The sequence below is a fragment of the Ursus americanus genome, chromosome 20 (assembly GCF_024610735.1).
Source record: "Ursus americanus isolate L20-20 chromosome 20, mUrsAme1.1.p, whole genome shotgun sequence".
Taxonomy (NCBI): Eukaryota; Metazoa; Chordata; class Mammalia; order Carnivora; family Ursidae; genus Ursus; species Ursus americanus.
In genome coordinates this window covers 37214703-37235018 of record NC_142146.1, presented here as the reverse complement: position 1 = coordinate 37235018, position 20316 = coordinate 37214703, and the positions used below count along the sequence as shown (strand labels likewise).

At 54.1% G+C, this 20316-nt stretch overlaps 1 protein-coding gene across 1 annotated transcript in view; it reads right to left on the bottom strand.

Annotated features, from left to right (window-relative positions):
* Window positions 1–20316, bottom strand: part of SPSB4 (splA/ryanodine receptor domain and SOCS box containing 4) — a 77804-nt gene that overhangs the window by 41241 nt on the left and 16247 nt on the right. The gene's annotated exons all lie outside the window — the stretch shown is intronic.

Below are 20316 nucleotides of genomic sequence, written 5' to 3'. Positions count from 1 at the left end.
TTGTTGTGGATCTATGTACGTATAACCTTGTGCCCTTTCTGTGCTCCCCATGTAAGGCAACACCTTCCTTTGAAGCCGGTGCTAACGGCCCCCATAGTCCTGGGGAGCAGGGTGGCCACCTGCCCGGTCCACTTCTGAGAAAGCCTGGCAGGAGGTTTGGGTCCCCATGGAATGCACAGAGCAGGGACCCCAGGAGGCCAGCTCCCCACCTCGCAGCACGGAATGGATTTATCACTCTGACGCTGGGGTCCCAAGCTATTAAACACAGCGCTGCCTAAACGGCCAACAGGGCTTTAAATCTCTGCTCCAAGGTCACTTCCATTTTCCTGCTCACTGAGCACAACCAAACTTTTGCTTCCTAAAGAAAAGTCTATTCCTTAAGGTTGTAAACACAGAAACATCCCCCCACTCCCACTCCCAGCGCAGACAAGGCAGCAACTCCTCATTGGGCACGCCCCATCCCACTCTGCCTCAACCCCTCCCCGCGGCGGCCGGGGTGGGCACGGGGGAGTGCAGGGCCCAGCCCTTGGTTCTCGGCTCGGGGCCCAGGTCCAGCTCTGCTGCTCCCAGGCTGTGCAACCTCAGGCAAGCCACTTCACCTCCGGAGCCTCTGCTTCCTCATCTGGAAAATGGGTATGTCACACTCACTTCTCAGCACTATTTGAGGATCAAATGAGATCATACTATAAAGCAGCTGTGACAGGTCCTGACATTGTTGGGGACCCAGAAACTGGGGCTCCACCAGCACACCCTAGACTTTTCACCTCCTGCTGGGTCTGTCCTCCTGGGGTACCTCCCCACGTGGCCTGCTCCCCCCCAGTCTCCTCTCCAATCTTGTCTGCACAAAGTCCACAGTGCCTGCCACCCCTCCCTGTACTGCGAATCCTCCAAAAATGTGGCTTTCTTCATGTTCCTCCAGCTCTTCCTGTTTAAAGTCTAAATGCAGCTGAGAGGTCCAGGCCTGCCTTAGCCTAGCCCCATCGCCTTCCATGCCTGTCACCCTACCGCAGCCACATTGCTGTCCACACTGCCGGCCACACCAGGCCTACAAAGACAGCCCTCCTCTGAGCCAGGCCCAGCGAGCTCGTCCTCCGAGCCAGGGTCAAGGTCCTGTGTGCAAATCCGACTATAACGGCTCAGGAGCCCTGGTCCTCTGCTGTACGTCACCTCACAGGCAGCTTCCCTGAAGCTCTGGGCCCCTCCACCCCCAGCCCTTCCCCTCTTAAACCCAGGGCTGCTGCTCTTGACGCTCCCAAGCAGGACAGTACAGGTTCGGATCAGTTCACCCAAGAAGTCAAACCCGGACTGCGTGTCTCTCTAGTTGTCCGATCTTGAGCGTACAACTTTAGGCCTCGGTTGCCCCAGGAGTAATGTGAAGAGCAGCCTACTTCTCAAGTGTTTTTAGGCAAAGGAGCTGTTGACAGAGCCTGGGACGTAGTATCACTATTATAATCTTCTCCAGAGTTCTGACTTGTCAGGTGTTCTATGTGTTGCTTTACAGCTCTTCTGTCACTAAGCCTCAGGCTGCAAGGTAGGTCATGTTATCCTTGCTTTACAAATGAGGAAAGAGCCAAGAGGAGTAACTTACCCAGAATCAAAGCCCTGGCCTGCCCGATCCCAAAGTTGGTACTCTTCAGAGCTATAATCTCTTCTACGCACGTACTGTGTGCCAGCCTCTAAGCCCTTTATATATATTATCATATGTGTGAGCCTTACAACAGCTCTGCAAAGTAGGTACTATTATTAGCATCCCCATTTCACATAAGGACACCAAGGCACAGAGAAGTTAAGCCACATAGGCAAGGTCACACAGTAACCAGCAGCAGAGCCAGGATTGGAACCTAGGCAGTTGGAGGCCAGAGCCCCTAACTGTTATCCTCTGTGTCTCTTCCCTGCTTTGCCCTCTCTTATTGCATGCGATTCTCCCAACAACCCCTCAAGGTAGGTGGTATTAGCCCCATTTCACAGCTAAGGAAAGTGGGGCTCTGACACACAGCAGGTGTGAAATTAAACCAGGAGACAAGGCATTTCCAGCTGTGAAAATAAAATGGCTTAAAACTTCCCTCTGATTCCTCCTGTATTGTTACATTCTGGAAGACCTCTGACTGAGGATGAGGCTGCAGCGATTGAGCGACATTGTATTTCGTTCTTGTCCTCCTAGTCCATGCTCTAACTGTGCAGACCATTCTGCGTGGACTCAAGGCTTGTGGAAGGGCAATGGGTGCCTTAAGAAGGCAGTAGACCAGAAACAAAATCGGACGGCAGAATGCCAAGAAAACTTGCCTAGAATTCTGCTGAGCTTTGGGGCTTTGGAGAAAGGACTGACCATGTGCCTGCTCTGTTTGCAGGAACCGCACCAAACACCTTGGGGATCCCTGGGGAGAGAACCTTCTGGCAGTAGACCAGCAAGACAAGCGCAGGGCTCCATGCCCACAGTGAAGGGAGGCATTGCTAACTGAGCAGTGTTCTTTCCCACAGAGGCAAGGTAGGGCCTCGGGATCCTTTGCAGAAGAACAGTGTTACAGGCAGCACCTACTGATAAGAACTACAGTTCTCATCTTCCTTGCAGCTAAGAACAGTATGTGATCACATTTTGGTCATTGAGCTATAAAGCGGAAGCATGGTGTGGTATTTCTGAGACATCTTTTTAAAGGAAACAGTGTCCCCTCCTTCGTTTCTTCTTCTGTCCTACAGCCTGAAGTGTGGGTGCAAAAGCTGGAGCTCTGGTAGCCATTCTGGACCATAAGGTACCTTTGGGAATGGAAGTCACAGGCTAGGAAGGTAAAGTAGCAGGCAGAAGGAACCGGGAGCACCGATCACCTCATCGAGCCTCACAACGTCTTTGGACTGCCTGCTTCTTGACTTCTCTTGAATGAGAGAGAAATGACCCTCTATTCCTATTGAAGCCTATACTATTGGGAATTTTGATCTCAGACAACCAGACCTAATTCATACTGATACACATCTAGCCTCCAATAACTCCCCCAGGTGTGCTTCCAGCATGCTCTCCGATTTGTCAGCCCCCGAATCTATCAAGCTTCTTCACACCCCATGCCTGCCTCTGCCATGTGCTGTTCTTGCTCTGTCGGAAACACACTCCCCTTCGTTTGGCAAATACCAACTCATCCTTCAAAACTCAGCTTGAGGGTTCCTCTCTGGGAAGCTGTCCTAGATTCCAAGGTCATAGTACATTCACCTCCGGAGTTCTCACAGCACCCTGGGTCTCATGCTCAACTGCAGCCCCTAGCACCCTGCCCTGTAATTATATCTTCACTGTCTCTGGGTTCTCCTGGTGGTAAGGGCAATGTCCAAGCTTCCCAGGGGGCCCAGGCAGAGGAAGTACAGTAAATGTCAAAGGAATGAACAATATATGAATGAGTGCCTGGTGGTGAGGGGGAGTCAGACATTCTATGCCATCGAAGCTGCAGTAGCTGCTGCAGCCAGGGAAGGCTTCCTGGAGGAGGGGGAGACAATGGCACAGAGCACACCAGCTCTGGCTATCGGGCCAAGCTACTGCCTGTGGCACAGAAAGTAGGCACCACGAACCCTCCAGAGATCTTTATATGGCTTAATGGAATCTCTCTAAGACAGTCCCTAAGTATCTCCGAGAGGTCACGGCCCCCAGCTAGAGCCGGATCACGGATGGATGGGGAGTGATTGACAGGGCAGCTGCGTAAAGGAGCTCCAGGGCGCTGGGTCGGGCAGGGGAGGGGTCAAGCATTGTTGGAAGCTGAGCTTACTCTGTGCTGGCTTTGTACGGCCATCTGGTTTGGGTCAGAGGTCTCCAGGGACAGGTTTGATTTATAGGCCTGTGCAGTGGCCCAGGCGGCATGGAGGGGAGGGCACAGAGAGGCCAGGGAAGGGGTGTGGGGGAGGAGGAGGGAAGGGCCAGGCAGAAGCCCCCTCCAAAGCTGAGCAAGCACGGGGCTTCTGCTCTGGGCCTTGGAGGGCCTCCGGTTGCATTTAATGGAGAAACATTACAAAAGAAAGTATTGAAGAAACCACGAAGTCTTTATTGGGGAGCCTACTCTCTACCTGGGACTGTATCACATGCTATTACTGTCTAGGAGAAGAAACAAATCCACACGAGCCCCATCCAGTGATGCCAGGCGTCGGGCGCTGTGCTGGGCTTGTCACGTCGGCAGGCTCCCTGGCCACTCTCTAACGCCCTCCAGCAGAGCCATTATTAGCCACATTTTACAGACAATGACAACCAAGCAAAAGTGCAGAGTCCCACAGCCTGGAATGGCCTAGGTAGGGTTCAGACCGGGCTTGCTGCCCCATTCAGAGCCTTTCCCCTCTGCCCCGAAGGGCCTCGGGAGGTTCTGGAGTTAGTGGAGCGAGAGGTGACAGGCCAGAGTCCAGCAAGCAGGAGCCCCGGAGAACGTCACCTGAAGATTAGTCACCAAGAAAGGGGTGGTGCTTTCATCTTTTCCAGGTTACAAACCCCTGCAGACTCCCTCTGCCCACCCACATGTGCTCCAAAGGCACAGAATGGTTGTTACTGTGGACTGAGATCACCAAACAGAAGCAAAAGCGTGGGGCTGAAATGTGCCTGGAGAGATGTAGATGCTGGTCTGAGGACTGGGGGCCATGCTCTCGTGCTGGAAGTTCTGAGGGGCCCTGCTGAGGGAGGCCACACCCAGGGTGCATCTCCTTGAGTTGGCCTAGAGAAAGGGCACACCTAAGACCCCCTCTCCCCAAGGCAGAGCCAGCTGGAGCTCCCTCCTGGCAGGAGGCTGAGAACATGAGGCCCATGCCTGTCCCATGTCCTCCTCAGGACATGTCCTGAACTAAGAGGGGCATCACCCAGGGTTCTGTTTGGGGTGTGGGGGGTTGGGTAGCACAGGGACAATGGAGAAACCATAGAGCACAGATCCTATGGGCCCTCCAAACCAGCTGGGGGAAGCCACGGACCCGGCAATCCACCCCTCTAGCTCCTTGCATATGCTTGGTGTAACCACTGTCCAGTGAGGACACCTGAGGCTCAGGAGTTGGGGGAAGGCTCCCCTGTGGCTGGCCCAGGTCACACAGCTCTGCAAAACCTGGCCTTAAACACGCATCTAGAGAAGTTCAGATCATCAAGTTGAGGCTAAGCAAGGAAAACAGGGTTACAATAGGGCATATCAGCTGGTTTCAAAACCCTACTACAGCTCATCGTGATCAGAGGAAGGATACCAGGAGCAAGAAAGGAGGCCTTCAGGACTTCCTGAAAGGGAGGCATCAAACCTGGAGTCAGACCAATAAGGCTCCAATTCCAGTTCTAGCCCTGTGACCTTTTAGCTTCTCACAGCCTCAGTTTTCTCATCCATGAAATGGGGATGTTAATATGACCCACACAGGGCCAAAAGAATTAAATGTGTGTGTGTGTATATACACACACACACACACACACACACACACACACACACAACCATATAAAATGCATATATAAAAACACTCTTCGGGGCAGGGAGATGTTTATCAGATGGTTCTCTGACTTATATTCACTGCCACTTTTGGTGGGAAGCACCCCAGTTCTGTGGCAGGAAAGGTGGTTCTGGCAGGACTCAGGCTTTCCTGTCTGTGTTCTGCATGTCCATAGAGCAGACTTCATGAAAAGTCAGAGCCAGCCCGAGCAATGAACCTCCCCAGGGCTGGTGTGTAGCAGGCCATCCGTCAACAACAAGCCAGAAGTGTCACCTCCCAGCTAGGAATGCAGATGAAAAGCTGATTTCTGCATGGGAAGGGGGACCTGCATGATGAAACCAGACACCAGGCTACTTCCTGCCAAGAGTGCTATGTGAGGTGCCGGCAAAGCCCAGCTCTGGCCTTTGACCTCTGCCCTTGGTTTGTTTACACACCGTGGGGCTGGGGTCAGAGCCTGAGATACGCCGTGGGTTCAGAAAATGACAACCAGACCTAGCCAGATGTGCATATGTGTCAGGGACAAGGAAAGTGTTCAGCAGCTCGCGAAGCATGACTGCGTGCTGGCGAGAGGCCACCGGGTGGGGAGCAAGGAGGACAAGACCGCACGGCCCCCTGCATGGTGGCCACCGGCCCTGTTCTGTTCAACTGCGCCAAGGGAAAGCGCCGGTGTGTGCAGGGCTGAGGGGACGCACAGAGAACGTGCTGGTCCCCTTCTCCAAAGAGCCCACCGTCCAGTTGGAAAGGCAGGACAGACACCCCAGAACCTTAAAATCACAACTTGGGCCAGTGTACGATTACAAGTCAACATGAACGGGCCACAGCGCTCTCTCTGTGAAGCAGTCTCCAACATGAAGCAGTCTCCACTTACAGCAGGCTTTCGAGAGCCTGATGTTATTTCACCTCTCTAAAACCCTTTTCTTATTTCTCCCCTTTTACCCACGAGGAGGTGGGGGCTCCATGGGCACAGGAACTTGCCCAAGGGCGCAGACCTAGCAAGGGGCACCGCTGCTCCCCGATCCTGAGCCCAGGGGGCCTGGGCTTTGGCCTTCTGGCAGCAGCTGCCCCTCCCCAGATGGGACTCCTGGCCCCTGCTGTCCCCAGGCCCTCCTCTTTGGCATTCCTGGCATACCTCCCGGCACTGCCCCGCCTCCTGGCTCTCCCCACCCAGGACCTGTGACATTCTCTGAAGTTTCCTGGTTGTGCCCAACACTCTGCGGATGGGCATCTGTGCGGAATCCTCTTCCTACACCCACCCTGCTCAAGCCAGGCCCAGGGGAGAGCTGACCCTCCTCCTGGCACTGACTCCAGAAGAGTCCCATGATGGAAACAGGGGCCTGCACCCTTCCATTATGTTCCCCAGTCCTCCCCAGGGGCTGCAGAGCAGCGCCGACCACTAGAACTTTGGGCGACGGTGGAAATGCTCTGCAACCTGGTAGCCACCAGCCGCATGGTGCTATGGATGTGGCTAGTGCAACGGAGGAACTGAATTTTTCATTGAACTTTAATTCATTTCAACTGAAATATAAGTAGCCGCATGTGGCTAGCAGCTGCTGTACTGGACAGCACGGCAGTGTAAAATGTTTGTCATCCAAAAAGTCAGACGCGCAGATAGTCTCTGAATATTAGCACAGAATAATGGAGATCCTTTGAGGTCATCTTGTCCAATCCCCTCCTTCCTGCAGTGGAGAAATAAAGGCATAGAGAGGGGAAGTGACTGGCCCAAGGTCACACATAGCCAGTGGCCAAGCTGGAATGGACTGAGCCAGCTCTTCTGGCTCTAAGTCTAGCATTTTCTTCCCCAGGACCTGACCCCTTTTCCCTTCTTTTCCACCCAACACCAGACTCTAGGTAAATCAAGTCAGTTCAGCTCGAGAATGCTTTTTCAACTCTCACATATCTGAACAATCCATTTTGCCACAACACCTTGAATACCTGAGAGAAGCTGATGGCGCCAGCCAAAGAGGGAACAGTCCTCCACCTGCCGTGTACCTCCTGGATGGCTCACCCAGCCTGAAGTGACAAGTGCCCAAGCCAACAGACACCTGTCAGAACCCTGGGGCTCTACCATGCCAAGGGACAGAAGGGAAGGCAGAGTCCACTGGCCCAGAACCCACCCACATGTCTCCCTTCCCAGGATGCAGCCAGGGACATGGAAAAACCAAAGCACATGCACAGTGGCTGGCCCAGACCTTGGTCATGGTGGTGGGGAAGGCTCCAAGCCCTTGGTCACCCACCCACCCACCACCCAGATAGGGAAGACTGTGAACCACAAATCCCCAGCCATGGCTCACTCGACAACCTGAAGGAACAAAAGCCCAGTGTGGGGACACCCACATGGGTGTCCCTGCTCCATAGAGGCCCCGTCTCTTGGCTGGCCTGCCAGATGGCTCTTAGTAGACCCATGGAGCCCTGTTGTGTTCAGACACACACGCACTTACACACACGTATACACACCCCTAGAATCTGCTTCTGGAGCAGTGACAAGGTGGAAAAATAACAGGTGCGGCTCAAATCGGCTCCCCCACGCACAGAGCGACCTAGGCAAGTCTCCCAAACTTTCTGAGCCTCAATCAGCTCATCCGTAAAATGGAAATAGCAGTACCCACCTCAGTCAAAGGCCACCTTCACCAAAGTTCCACCACCGTGTCATTTGGTAGAACCAGGAGTCATGTCCCAGTGGAAAGGGAACTCTTCTTCAAAATAAGGTTGTTTACAACTTTTTAAAAAAAACAGTGAATCATCTGAGTCTGTAGGATGGAAGAAAATGCCACCGCCTGCAGGCCCCCAAGCTCAGCCTCTGCTCACGCCTACGTCCCACAGCCCTTGCTCTCCCCTGCATCATGCCCGGCCTTGTTGGCTGTCCTGTTGGCCACAGACTCACCACCTTGTACCCACCAACTCAGTGTTCCCCAGATCTTCCCAGGGCTGCCTCCACCTTACCATGTACGTCTCCAATGCCCTTCCCTGAGAGCAGCCCGGAGACACCCCTCCCTCCCTATCACCGTCTCCTGTTTTGCTCATTTTGTCACATTTCTCTATGTCTAGATTTATCAGAGATTTGTTTTCTTCTGTTTCTGTCTCTCCTCCTAAGTTGTCATCGCAGTACCCCCAGCGCCTGGCTCATAGGAGATATTTTTAAAAAATAGCCATTGACCAATTGGCTGAGTGATAAAAAGCCTCTCTCACTGTAACCATGGCTGTCCAGCAGACTGTGGCTCCATGGCGAGTGGACAGTGGGCCTGCCTTGCTGGCCACCGCAGCCCAGCTCCTGGCCCAGGTCAGCACAGGTCAGGCTCTTCACAGACACCGAGTGAAAAAGGATAAATCACCTCCTTACAGCGCAGGGCAGACTGGCTCACGCAGGACCGTTTGTGGTTGAGGGAAGGGCGATGGCTTGTTTATACCGAGATCAAATTAGCGGCTATGGGCAGAGTGCGACTAATTTCAATTTACTATTCCTGGCTAATTGGAAACTTCTTAGGATTCCCTTCCCGGAAGTTTCAATAGGAAGCCAGTAAACTCTTTGTTCTGTGCAGATGCTGTAGGAAGAATGGGCTCTCTCTCTGGGCCTTGTCTTCCACCCAAACCTGCAGTGATTTTTCGCCCTGCCATGCGGACTCTGAGTTAGGCAGTCAGTCATTCAGTAGGTGTTCACTGAGAACCCACCGTATGCCAGATGCTGGGGACACAACAGCAGAGGGGACGACCTGGCCTCTGCCAGCAGGGAGAGAAACAGTGAGTGACTCAGGAGGTCTCCATACCGCACCTCAGCCCTCCCGCACCCATGGAAACACTGCCCCTCCTGGGTCCCTGGCTGAGAGGCTGACTTGGGGCCTTGCTCCACACAGTGCACCGATGCCCTGATGCCCCTGGGGGTACCCTGGGAGGAAACAGGGGAGTAAAGCAGCCTCTTCAAACTGAGCCACCCAACACTGACACTTCGGTTGCATGGGCCAAACATCTGTTTCCTTGGTGCTGGAGCCAGTAAGAAGGGTCTTTAGGTGTCCCACGCCTGTTCCAGCTACGACTGGGAGCCCAAGCCCTGCTTCTGCCTTAGACAACAGTTCCCAATAACCAGTTCCTATGAGTCTGGGACATCTCTGCTTGCCGAGCACACACTCCCTGTACGTGACCCAGCACCCCCTACTGCACCCCAGTAGTCTCCTTCCGGTCAGGCATCCCAAGCAGCTGACTTCTAGCCCATGCTAGATTGATGGCATAATCAAGCGGGAAGTTTGCGACACGCACACGCACACTCACACTCCTGGGTCCACTGATTCTACAGATGAGAGACTGCTGAAATCTGTGTTTGCACATGCTCCCTGGGGGATGCTGATGTCCAAGCAAGCGTGCTAAATGACCGGCGCCAGGACTCTCCACAGCTAAGGGATCAGCAGGTAGGACCCGACCCAGCAACAGCCGATCAGAGGTGGGTGGGACCCTCTGCCTGCACCCCATGAGAAGCACTGGACCGATCAGAGACCCTCGGGACTTTAAAACGAGACCTGGGAAAATACTGTGCCAGCTAACAGTGAAGCGCGGGAGTCGGGTCAGGGTCAGCGTCAGCCAACACCAAGAGGTAGCTGACTTACGAGGAAACCAGAAAAGATACAGGAGAGGGTGGGGGCAGGTGGGTGGGAGGGAGCCTGTGGCAGACGTGCAGGTGAGGCAGCAGAGGGGTGCCTGAGCGCGCTCCCGTCCCTGGACCCCTCAGTCCTCACACACCATTACACCCAGCCCTTTCCTGAGACGACCTGGGTCTTCAGACCTCCAGAGGAGCCGGACTAAACGTCCCACCCCCGCTCGGCACCTGGCCTGCAGCTGAGCCCTGCGAGTGGCCCTCAGCTGTGACTCCGGCCCCTGACCCCAGAGGCGGCCATGCTTAGGGAGATGAACAGGGTCCCACGTGCCCCTCTGAGCCAGGCCGCGACATCAGGCAGAAAGCTGTCATCCACCTCACTAAACACCAGAAGGAAACCCGCCCCCACCCAGGGACACCCTCATGAAACGCATTTTGAGGGAGCAACGTCGACAGGGCAAGATCTGGCACATGGCCGTAGCTCCAAATGGATCAACTCAAATGCTTCTACTTAAATGGCTCCAAAGCCAAGGTGACGACGTCTTTGCTGGCAGCTCTGGCCCCTCGCTGCTCCCCAGCGGGGTCATCGGCCTTGGAGGTGGGAAAGATGAGGGGCACCAGGTGCCTCGTCAGCTGTGGGCCCAGAGGGTCCTGACAGGGCAGCCTGTGCCCACTGGGGCTCCCGGCAAGAGGGTCACGAGACGGGGCTCGCAGCTCTATTTATAGACGCGGTCGCCACTGAGGATGAAGAACTGGGGAGAACCAGCACGGCAGTATTTTCCAAGCTCGCGCTGTCTCGGCTTAATTTCATCCCAAGCAAATAAATCATTAAGGAGGCACCGAGTCTTGGAAGATCTGATGAAGAAGGGCCATTAAACGGTACAGCCTTAACTTGAATTATGGAAGGCTTCAGACAAGCAGCCTTATTAGTGTCTGGGCTGGGCTGTAACTCATGCTAACTGCCCCCTTGCCTTAACCAAGGGACACGACTGGGAGGATCGGCGGGCTCTCTGGCCGCAGCAAACAAATGCTGCTGCCGGCCAGGGAGGCTGTTTGCTCTCCCCAGTCATTTAAACACCGTCCCGCAAGTGTGCTTACCCTGTTCGCTGCTAGCCCTGCGGCACCCGCTCCGTGTCTGCACCGCTCCCGTGGGCACAGGTGAGAAGGAACACAGCTCGGCCATCCTGTATTTAGGGTGTGGAAATGCTGTGGCAGTGGGACTGCTGACGCCAGCATCATCAGACCCTTCTGCTAAGGCCCGAGACCCCCAGCAAAGCCGAAGGAAGGCTCACCGCAGCCCCGCGTGGCCCGGAGGCTAGAGGTGGGGGTGCCGGAGCTGGCCGCCTGGATCCCTACACGGACTGCTGCCTCCAAGTTTGTGCCGTGAGCGGGCTCTTCAACCCCTCGGCCTCAGGCTCCTCATGTGTGAAGTGGGGTAACAGTACCTTTTCCTCCTCTGTGGGGAGTAAATGAGCTGAGGTGTCGGGCACTTACGAGCATTTGCATGGGGCTGTGGGGGTTTAAATGAGACAATGGATGCACGAGCAGCACGAGCAGCGTCAAGTGGTGTTGGGCCTTTTGTAGGTGTTCAATCAATGACTGTTCGATAAAGAGCTGTTTCTATCTGCAGGAATCCTGTCCCACGGAAAAGTCATGCATTTCCTTGTGGATACCTTGCTGGCAACCGGGCGAATTTGGGTTCCAGGACAGATAAACTGAGCCATGCAGTGGTTGGGGAGGATGAGAATGAGAGGAAAACAGGGCTGGATCGGAAAGGGAGGAAGTGCAGAAGGCACAGCTGGATGGTGGGAGGGTGGGGAGCATGGTGGGGGCAAGGTGCAGGAACAACTCTCATGTCAGCCAGGCAGGAGGGCTTGCTCACAGCAGGCTCTGCCGGGGGTGGGGTGGGAAACAGGCCATTTCCAACAAAGAGGTCGGCACAGACCAAAGCACGGAGGAGTAAGCAGACTGGCTGGCTGCAGGATCAGAGTGGGGGTGAGAGAGGTAGACGGTGGGGGCAGGGGACAAGCCATGCATGGGGAAGCCTTGCCCTGCCCTGCCCTCAACACGCAGCAGCATGAGCCTCACCCAGGGGCTTGTCAGAAATGCAGAGTCTCGGGCCCTACCCACACCTCCTAAGTCAGAGCCTCATTTGACAAGATGCCCATGAAGATGTGAGAAGCACTGCTGACAACAAGTCTATGGGGTGAGTCCCGGCATCAAGCCCACTTCATAAACAAGAATGCTGAGGAAACTTACGCCAACTCATCCAGGTAGTACATGGAGGGACTGGTGATCTCTGGTCTCTGACTGTGCTGGACTCCCTGCTCTGTGGTCTGAGCAGGGTGGACACAGGGGCTCTGACATGCAGGAGGCACAGGGAAGCCACGGAGGGCCTCAATGCTGCCCAAGCTGCCAAGGCCGCTTCCCAGGAAGGCATGTTGTTTCTCCGAAACTCCTACACCCTCTCTCATCTGTGTCAGGGTTTTTCAATACAGGCTCACAAACTGCACTGAATTCTCACTCTCTTGCTTCTGGTGAGGTGCATTTTCAAGGAGGATTGGAGGCCTGGGTTTTCGGTCTGGTTCTGCTGCTAATTAGCCGGTGACCTTGGGCAAGCCCTCCTGGCTCTCTGGTCCATTCAGCTCCCACCTGTCAAGTGGGGGTCTGGCCCTGGCTGCCAGACCCCGTTCCAATGCCTGGGGCCAGCCCTCGCCCTCCTGCCAGCTCCTCCCGGCCACCTCTTCCCCTTCCCGTTCGCCCAAAGGTCCAGCAGAGGCGAGCCCACAGCCGGGCCTAGTGACCATCTGCTCAGAGACAGATGCTGCCCTCAGGCCCGGCACCTCGGTGGCTCATCCCCACGGAACACACGCATGGGCTGCGGCGGGCGACGAGGCCGTGTATTTGGACATCCTTGCTGAACTCACGTTCACCAAGCAAGTCACCACCAGGAACTACAAAACACTTCAACCAGGCACTTACTTAGCTGGAAACCTTTCCAACTGCTCAGAGGGAAGGCTCAACACTCCCAGCTCATTTACGACAAACTCACAGTAGTCTTCGAACCTCAGGTGGCATTTCCATCAAGTATCCAAGAGAAAAGAGTCAAAAGCCTCCCCAAACCAACATATTCCTTAATGTGAAATCCCTCAGACCAAAATTAATAACAATAATTATCTCCACATTTAGTAACACTAACAGTAATTTTACCAATCTACGGGAGCTGTGATGACTGGTGATCTTTAAGCCTACTTTTTCCAGTATCTACGGGGCCAGGCACGCGCCCAGTCACTTTCTGTAGATCTTCCACAATCCTGATGCCTGTGGCATAATATGTTTCTACTACTATTGCAGAGGCTCCAGGGTGAGATGAATTGCTCAGGGTCACAGCTCACAAGCAGCCCAGTCAGGAGTGAGCCCCAGCTCTTCCCACAAGACTCCACTGAGGCCCTCTGGGAGGAAGAGGGCAGGTGCGTATTGTTACCAGGGCCCCTGCGTGTGACTCCGCTGTGGCCCGCGGCGACACTCTCCTGACTGAGCCTGCATTTCAAAGCCCCCTTCCAGCAGGCAGGACTTCTAAGAGTGAACCTACTTGGTTCAAATGTGAACCCCCCCTCCACACACACACACACTCAGAGCCAGGCCACAGTGTCTGAGCAAAACCTGCTTTCAGCTAAAAGTCTGTTCCTTTTTGTGGCAAACAAAGGGTAGGGGCCAGTTTCTGAGTGTCAGAAACTGAATTGAATAGCCCAGCCCATCGCGCAGCCTGGGCCTGGCCCGAGTGTGGGGACAGATGTGCTGTGCTTGACACACAATGAGAGGTGGGACTGGGTCACCCTAGGGTCAGGCTTCAAGGGGGTGGCCTTTCATAGCCAACCTCCCTCTGTTCCAGCCAACTGTGATTCGGGTCCTGCTGCAAAAGGGAACAGAAAAGCTCGGCAGATGGTGGGAGGCCAGTATATTCACATGCACCTACTGAGCACCTACTGTGTGCTCAGTTCCAAGGGGTGCCACGGAGGGCGTCCCTGCCTCCAAGAACTACCACCTTCAGCCCCGGCAAGAGCACCAACAGAACAGCAACCCCCCCCCACCCTGCCAATGGATCTGCGCTGGGCCGGTAAGGGACCAGGTGACTCAGCGCACTGACACACACCCTATGTAAGGACTGACCAGATTAGACAACTCAAATGCCCCTAGTCCAGCACTGTGCTCGAAGCCTCCTTACCAACAAATGAATGTGATTCTACTGTACTTTAAACTAGAAACTAGGGGCGCCTGGGTGACAGAGCGGTTAAGCGTCTGCCTTCGGCTCGGGGCGTGATCCCAGCGTTCTGGGATCGAGCCCCACATCAGGCTCCTCCGCTGGGAGCCTGCTTCTTCCTCTCCCACTCCCCCTGCTTGTGTTCCCTCTCTCGCTGGCTGTCTCTCTCTCTGTCAAATAAATAAATAAAATCTTTAAAAAAGAAAAATAAACTAGAAACCAAATCATTCACAAGATTCATCAAGGGGCCTGGATGAGCTCGGCACTGGACACGGGTAAGCGCCGTAAGACCCACAGCCCCCTCCAGCACACCACCACAGTGAGCCACAGGCTGGACCATGCTTTGTTTCTGCCTCATTTCTAATCCTCACAGCAACTACGCAAGGCACATATAATTATTCCCACTGCACAGAGGGGAAAACGAAGGCTCGGGGATGTTAATTAGCCAGAAGGCGGCAGAAATGAAATTTAAATTGGAATCAAACGTTTATTCTCAAAGACTGGAAACTGCCTAAATGTCAAAAAATGGGGGACTGAATAAAATAAATTGTGATACAACTGTACCAAGAAAACCCGTGCCACCGTTAATAAAGAATGAGGCGACTCTATAGTAATCATATTAAATAATAGCCAAGATCTAGCGGGGGAAGTGAGAGGCAGAGCAATGTTTACAGCATGATCACATTCATGTAAAATTTCTCTGTTACAAATTTCTGGAAGGACACATGAGAAACTGTTAATGGTGGTTGCCAGCAGGGGGAGGAGCTGGGGAGCTAATGGGTTGGGGGGAGTATTTCATTGTAATATTTAAATTTGTTGCTGTGTGCACAGTTTGCTTTTCAAAAGTAAATGCACGCATTTTTTAAAAAGATTTTAATCTATTTATTTGAGAGAGAGAGATAGCAAGAGACAGCGTGAGCAGGGGTCGGGGAGAGAGGGAGAGGGAGAAGCAGACTCCCTGCTGAACAGGGAGCCCGATGCGGGGCTTGATCCCAGGACCCTGGGATCATGACCCGAGCTGAAGGCAGATGACCAACCGACTGAGCCACCCCGGCGCCCCACATGCACACATATATTTAAGTCCCTCCTCTATCAACATCCCCACACAGGCTTCCTGGGTCACCATCCCTTGTCCTGAGGAACTTACTTCATCTCCCCTTGGGGAAAGAAGGCACACATGTGGAAAAGTTAGTAAATGGGGCAAATGGGGGAGACTCGGTGCTGAACGAGGTGCAGGGGGCAGAGCCCTGGGCTGAGGGCTGGGGGTGAGTTGGGGTCAAGGCAGAATGATAGGGCAGAGGGGCGAAGGGGAGACCAGGCTTGGGTTGGGAGGGCAGAGGAGAGTCTTGATGTCAGGGAGGCTGGGAGGACCATGGCACGTGGGAGACACATGGGAGTTGAGTAGGAAGGTGGTGAATTCAGTGCGGACTGGAGGGTGGCTCTGGCAAGGGGATGGTCTTGTCCTCGTACTCAGCCTGGTAGAAAACTCTCTCTGGCCTTCATCAATACCAGAAGCCTTGGCTGGCTGCCAGCCTCTTCTGCTGAGCCACTGCTCCAATAAATACTTGTTGGCAGGTCAATTAAACCATCTAGGAACAACGTCTGGAAATACAGTTTCCCCGGCTCGATGCAGGTGGACAAGCCCTCTCTGCCGGTTAGGCCTAAGATCCTACGTTTCCTGCTCTCCACCCCCCAGAGAAGGAGCCCTGGGGCCAACACCTGCTCTGTGGAATCAGCCTTACGTGGTGGGCAAAAAGGAGTCAGGGCTGGCCCGGGCAGCAGGTGGTAGGACACAGGAGTGCTTATGGCCTGGGGTGAAGCACGGCTCTCCTGCTGGCTACCTGCTTGGCCTTGAGCAAGTTCGTGAATTCTTTACCTTTCCAAGATTCCATTTTCCCATCTACAAAATGGAAATAACAGCAACATTGCCTCAAAGTTCATTGTCTGGGTTAAGAAAAAAGAGAGAGAGAGAGAGAGAGAAAAAAGAACACTTGGCCAGAGTACAAAACATGGGTGGTATTTATATAAAGTATAATCATTAGGACCCCCAAATCAAAGCTGAGCAGGGCTCCAAGCCCGCCTGTCTCTGTCTGGGGCTCCTCTCTACCTCCTGTGTCGCCCATACACCACTCACCACCCAAGATCTCCAAGACAGGAGACAAAGCTGTTCTGTCAAACTTCCTGGCCTCCAACATGTGGCAGGAGGAGCCAGGGAGCGGAGGAGCGATTCCGGAAACCAGCCTGGAGCCGAATCCAAAGGCCTGGCCCACCTCACAGCAGTGGGGCCCAACCTCACAGCGGTTGGGACATTTTCAGTGACATTCTCCTGTTAGCGACCAAAGCATGCCTGATTCACAGACACTGCTGGGGCTGTCTTGATGCAGCTAACTTTTCAGAACACCCCGTGGAGCTCTGTGCTGAGCCAAGAGCTTTGAGGGCTGGAGACGAAGGCGGGAGGGAGGAGAACGGCCGGGCCAGCACCTCAGGGTCTCACCCAGATCCACCGCTGAAGGAAAGGTCCAGTTGGCTGTGTGGCCACCCAGCCCGGTGGAACAGCCTCTCCTGTTCCTTCCCTTTCTGCCCTCTCTGCAAACATCTCCACAAGGGGCCCGGTTACTAGTTGTGTGACCTCCAGCTCTCTGGGCTTCAATGTCTTCATTGTGCAACGAGGTACTACAGGCACCCGCGGAAAGAGTAGTCGCGAGGATTAAATGAGTGCCGGTGTGTAAGGCGCTCAGCACAGAGGCCAGCCCAGACCAGGCACGTGTACGAGGGAGCGATGGGTGGTGCGTTACTTCTGCTCTCGCTCGGGCCGTGGACCGGTCATCTGGAGACAGCTCGCCCGCTCGCCGGGCCTCAGTCCCACGCTCCGCTCGGGCGGCAGAGCCCCTGGGCCTCCTGCAGCTCTGCAGTAAACCCCGCGAGGCGGAGCTGCTTGGCTCCATGCGCGGCTGAAGGACGCACTTGCAACGGGAAAACAGGCTTCTAGGAGCTCTGCCCCAACGAGCACACGCGTCAGAGTTAGCTGCGGTTAGTCCTTTCTGAGTCTTGCTTTCATAGCCATAAAAATGCAAACATTGAGAAAAGGCTATCTGTCAACTTATTTCCGTCACATTAGAGGAGAGGCTCCTATGAAGGCCGCTTTTGTGGTGACGCCTAGCCGAAGCCCAGGACGCCGCGCAGCTCGCCTGGTTGGTGAGAGCCGCGAGCACCGAGTGCTGTGTGCCTGCTCCGCGCCCGCGAGCTTTATCATGCCCGTTTTACAGAGGAGAACACTGAGGTCTGGAGAGACGAGGTAATCCTTGTGCCCAGCCTTCTGGTGAGCACTGGGGACAGAGTCAAACACGGTCTGTGAGCGGCCTTGAGCATACTTCTCTCCCCGATGATCTTCTGGGGAAGCAACCCCAGAGAGTGGCCCTGCCTTTCTGTTCCGGAGTCTGTCTCTGACCGTGCTCCCCCACATCCCTGCCGGGTCTCAGTGTGGAGACTTGGCATCGTGTCCACAACCAACGTTGGCTCAGAATTCTCATGTACAGAACCCCACATTGGGTCACCTTCCCTGCCCAGGGACTCCCCAGGGCCAAACCCTTCCCGGTGCCCAGGGATGCTCCAAGTGGACATCAGCCCAGGTCACCAGCTACAGGCATCACACAGTCCCCTCCCCACCAGCCCCGATCAGACTCCACTGCAGCACGTCCTATGGCCCATGCTATAGTCAGGGCTGGTCCTAGGCTGACCATGACCTTGCAAAGCCCGGAAAAGCTGAGGTCCCTCTTTCTGCCATCATATCCGGCCCGTAATAGAGAACATTGATCCTATCTGGAGAACAGGCCAGTGCCATAGCAGACAAGCCGAACCTGACACAGAACAACAGATGCTACAAGCTTGCCTCACATGACATCTTGGCCTTCCCTTGCCTCCTGATGAGCATTCCAGCTTCAGCCAGCCTCAAAAATCACTGCCAGTGGGGAGGAGGATGGAGCAGGCCAAGTTTTAGCCGCGCCAAGCTTCTCCAGCCACCTGAAGGATTCAAGAGCTGTCCTTTCCCACCCAGGTCCCAACCAACATTGCACCAAGGAGGATACCATGGCTTGACTGCTCCCGGTCCTAACATGCATGGGGGGAGCCACTGGCTACAGCCTCATTAGGACCTTAGCTTCGTACCTGAAAACCAAGCAACAGATCATAGCTGAGCGTGAACCAACACCCCATACCCAAGAGAAAGCTCACCATGGGGGTCTAACTGTTGGCTCAGGGAGCTCCTGCTGGCTATCAATGTCACCCTGTAATCCCAGCTACCATATTATTGGTACCACCATACCAATCTCACCACAGCTATGAAAGGGACCTGATATTGTCGCATTTTACTGATAAGCAAAATGAGTTGTAAGGCATTAGAATGACTCACCAGAGACACAAAACCATGGAGCACTGGGGATCAGTTGGCACTAAGGTGTGTCAGACTCCACAGACTTGTATGCCAAGTCCACTCTTCTGTTCCCATGATAAATTCTGGCAAGTAAATTTTCCAATTCTGCTTGAAAAGAGTATTTGTTGTTGCTGTTGGTTTTCTCAGTACTGGAGTTTGCCTGGTCCCCACGTTTATGAGGGTTCCAGACATTCTCCACAAGGCACTGGGATGATTAAACTAGCCTTTCTCAGGACACACTCATCTGCTCCTAGATCTAACTGGTGAATCCGAGAAAACAGAGCAACACTTTGCCATGAATGGCAATCGTCATCTAACTACCATGAAAATGAAATCGGAGCCAGAATGTCGCCTGTTACACCAGAGAGCTGAGCACACCAGCCACTTTCTGCTGGCCTGCCACCCTTAAAACCAGCCAACCTACCCTCCACTCGAGTAAATATAAATTTTACTTGAGTAAAATCTTGTTCTTGACTTCTTTTCGGGGGTGTTACTCTCAGTCCCTCAACTGAAAAGAATAGGCTTCGGAGGCTGACAGACCTAGGTAGGCGCTGGTTCTCTGTAGCTTGCTCTTCCGTTTTCTCCTCTCTGAAATAGGGGCAATTACAGCTCTCATCTGACATGAATAAACTGGAATTCTGGCTGAAAGCACCTGCCTCTGTGAGCTTCAACAGGGGTGTGGCAGGAAGTGTCATGTGTGGATGAGGAGCGGATAAGCCCGCAAGGCTCCACTCAGCTGGCGGCCATGTAGGCCTCCGAGCAGAGGCCACCCTGCCTCCCGGAGGGACTCCCTCCTGAAACCATAACCAATTTTGTTGCCATGATTTTTAAGCTGCCTCACAGCATGATGGTGCATATTAAACAAGAGGAGGCCTCAGAGCTGCCGGGGATCACCCCCAGTAGCCTGGGGGCTTGTCGACAGCCTGCAAAAGGGTTTTGTTTGCCCACATGGTGTTTTCAGCAGCTGCCAGCTTCAAAAATTGGGCCCTTTCACACAAATCTAGATTTCTGGGTCCTCTTGGAAAGATCAAAAGATTCTACAACTTCTGGCTCTCATTCCCAGGAGGCAATAATCAGAGATGAGGGGCAGGTGACCCCTTTTAACAGAGTTCACCAGGGAGAGCTGGAAATTGGGTGTTCAGTCCCTGCCTTCAGTAGGCGGTCAATAAATGACAGCTATTATTATCATTACTTATTATTTATCAGTAACTCCGAGTCCACGGCATTCAAGGGCAGGCACTGCGTCTTCTATTGTCACCCTCCTCCTGCTGTGGGCTTGAGGCCCGGCACGCAGGAGACAGACATCATTCTGCAAGACCCTTATGCCGACAGCAAGATTCATGATTAGCACCAACCCAGGAAGCCCTTATTCGGTGCCAGTCACTGTTCTAAGCACGTCACAGACGTTATTATCCCAGTTGATCCCTATAAAAACCCTGACCAAGATCACTGTCCTTGTGCTGCTTTTCCAGGTGGGGAAACCGAGGCACGGCGCAAGGCCACCAAGCCAGTAAATCAGAGTCCCAAAGTCCACATCCTCTACCCGGCGGGGTCATCCCCAGTGACAATGGAGGGCGGGGCCTCCCCTGCTCCCGGCCGCCAGCTCCAACGCCTCCACCCCCAGTGACAGGCAGCCTC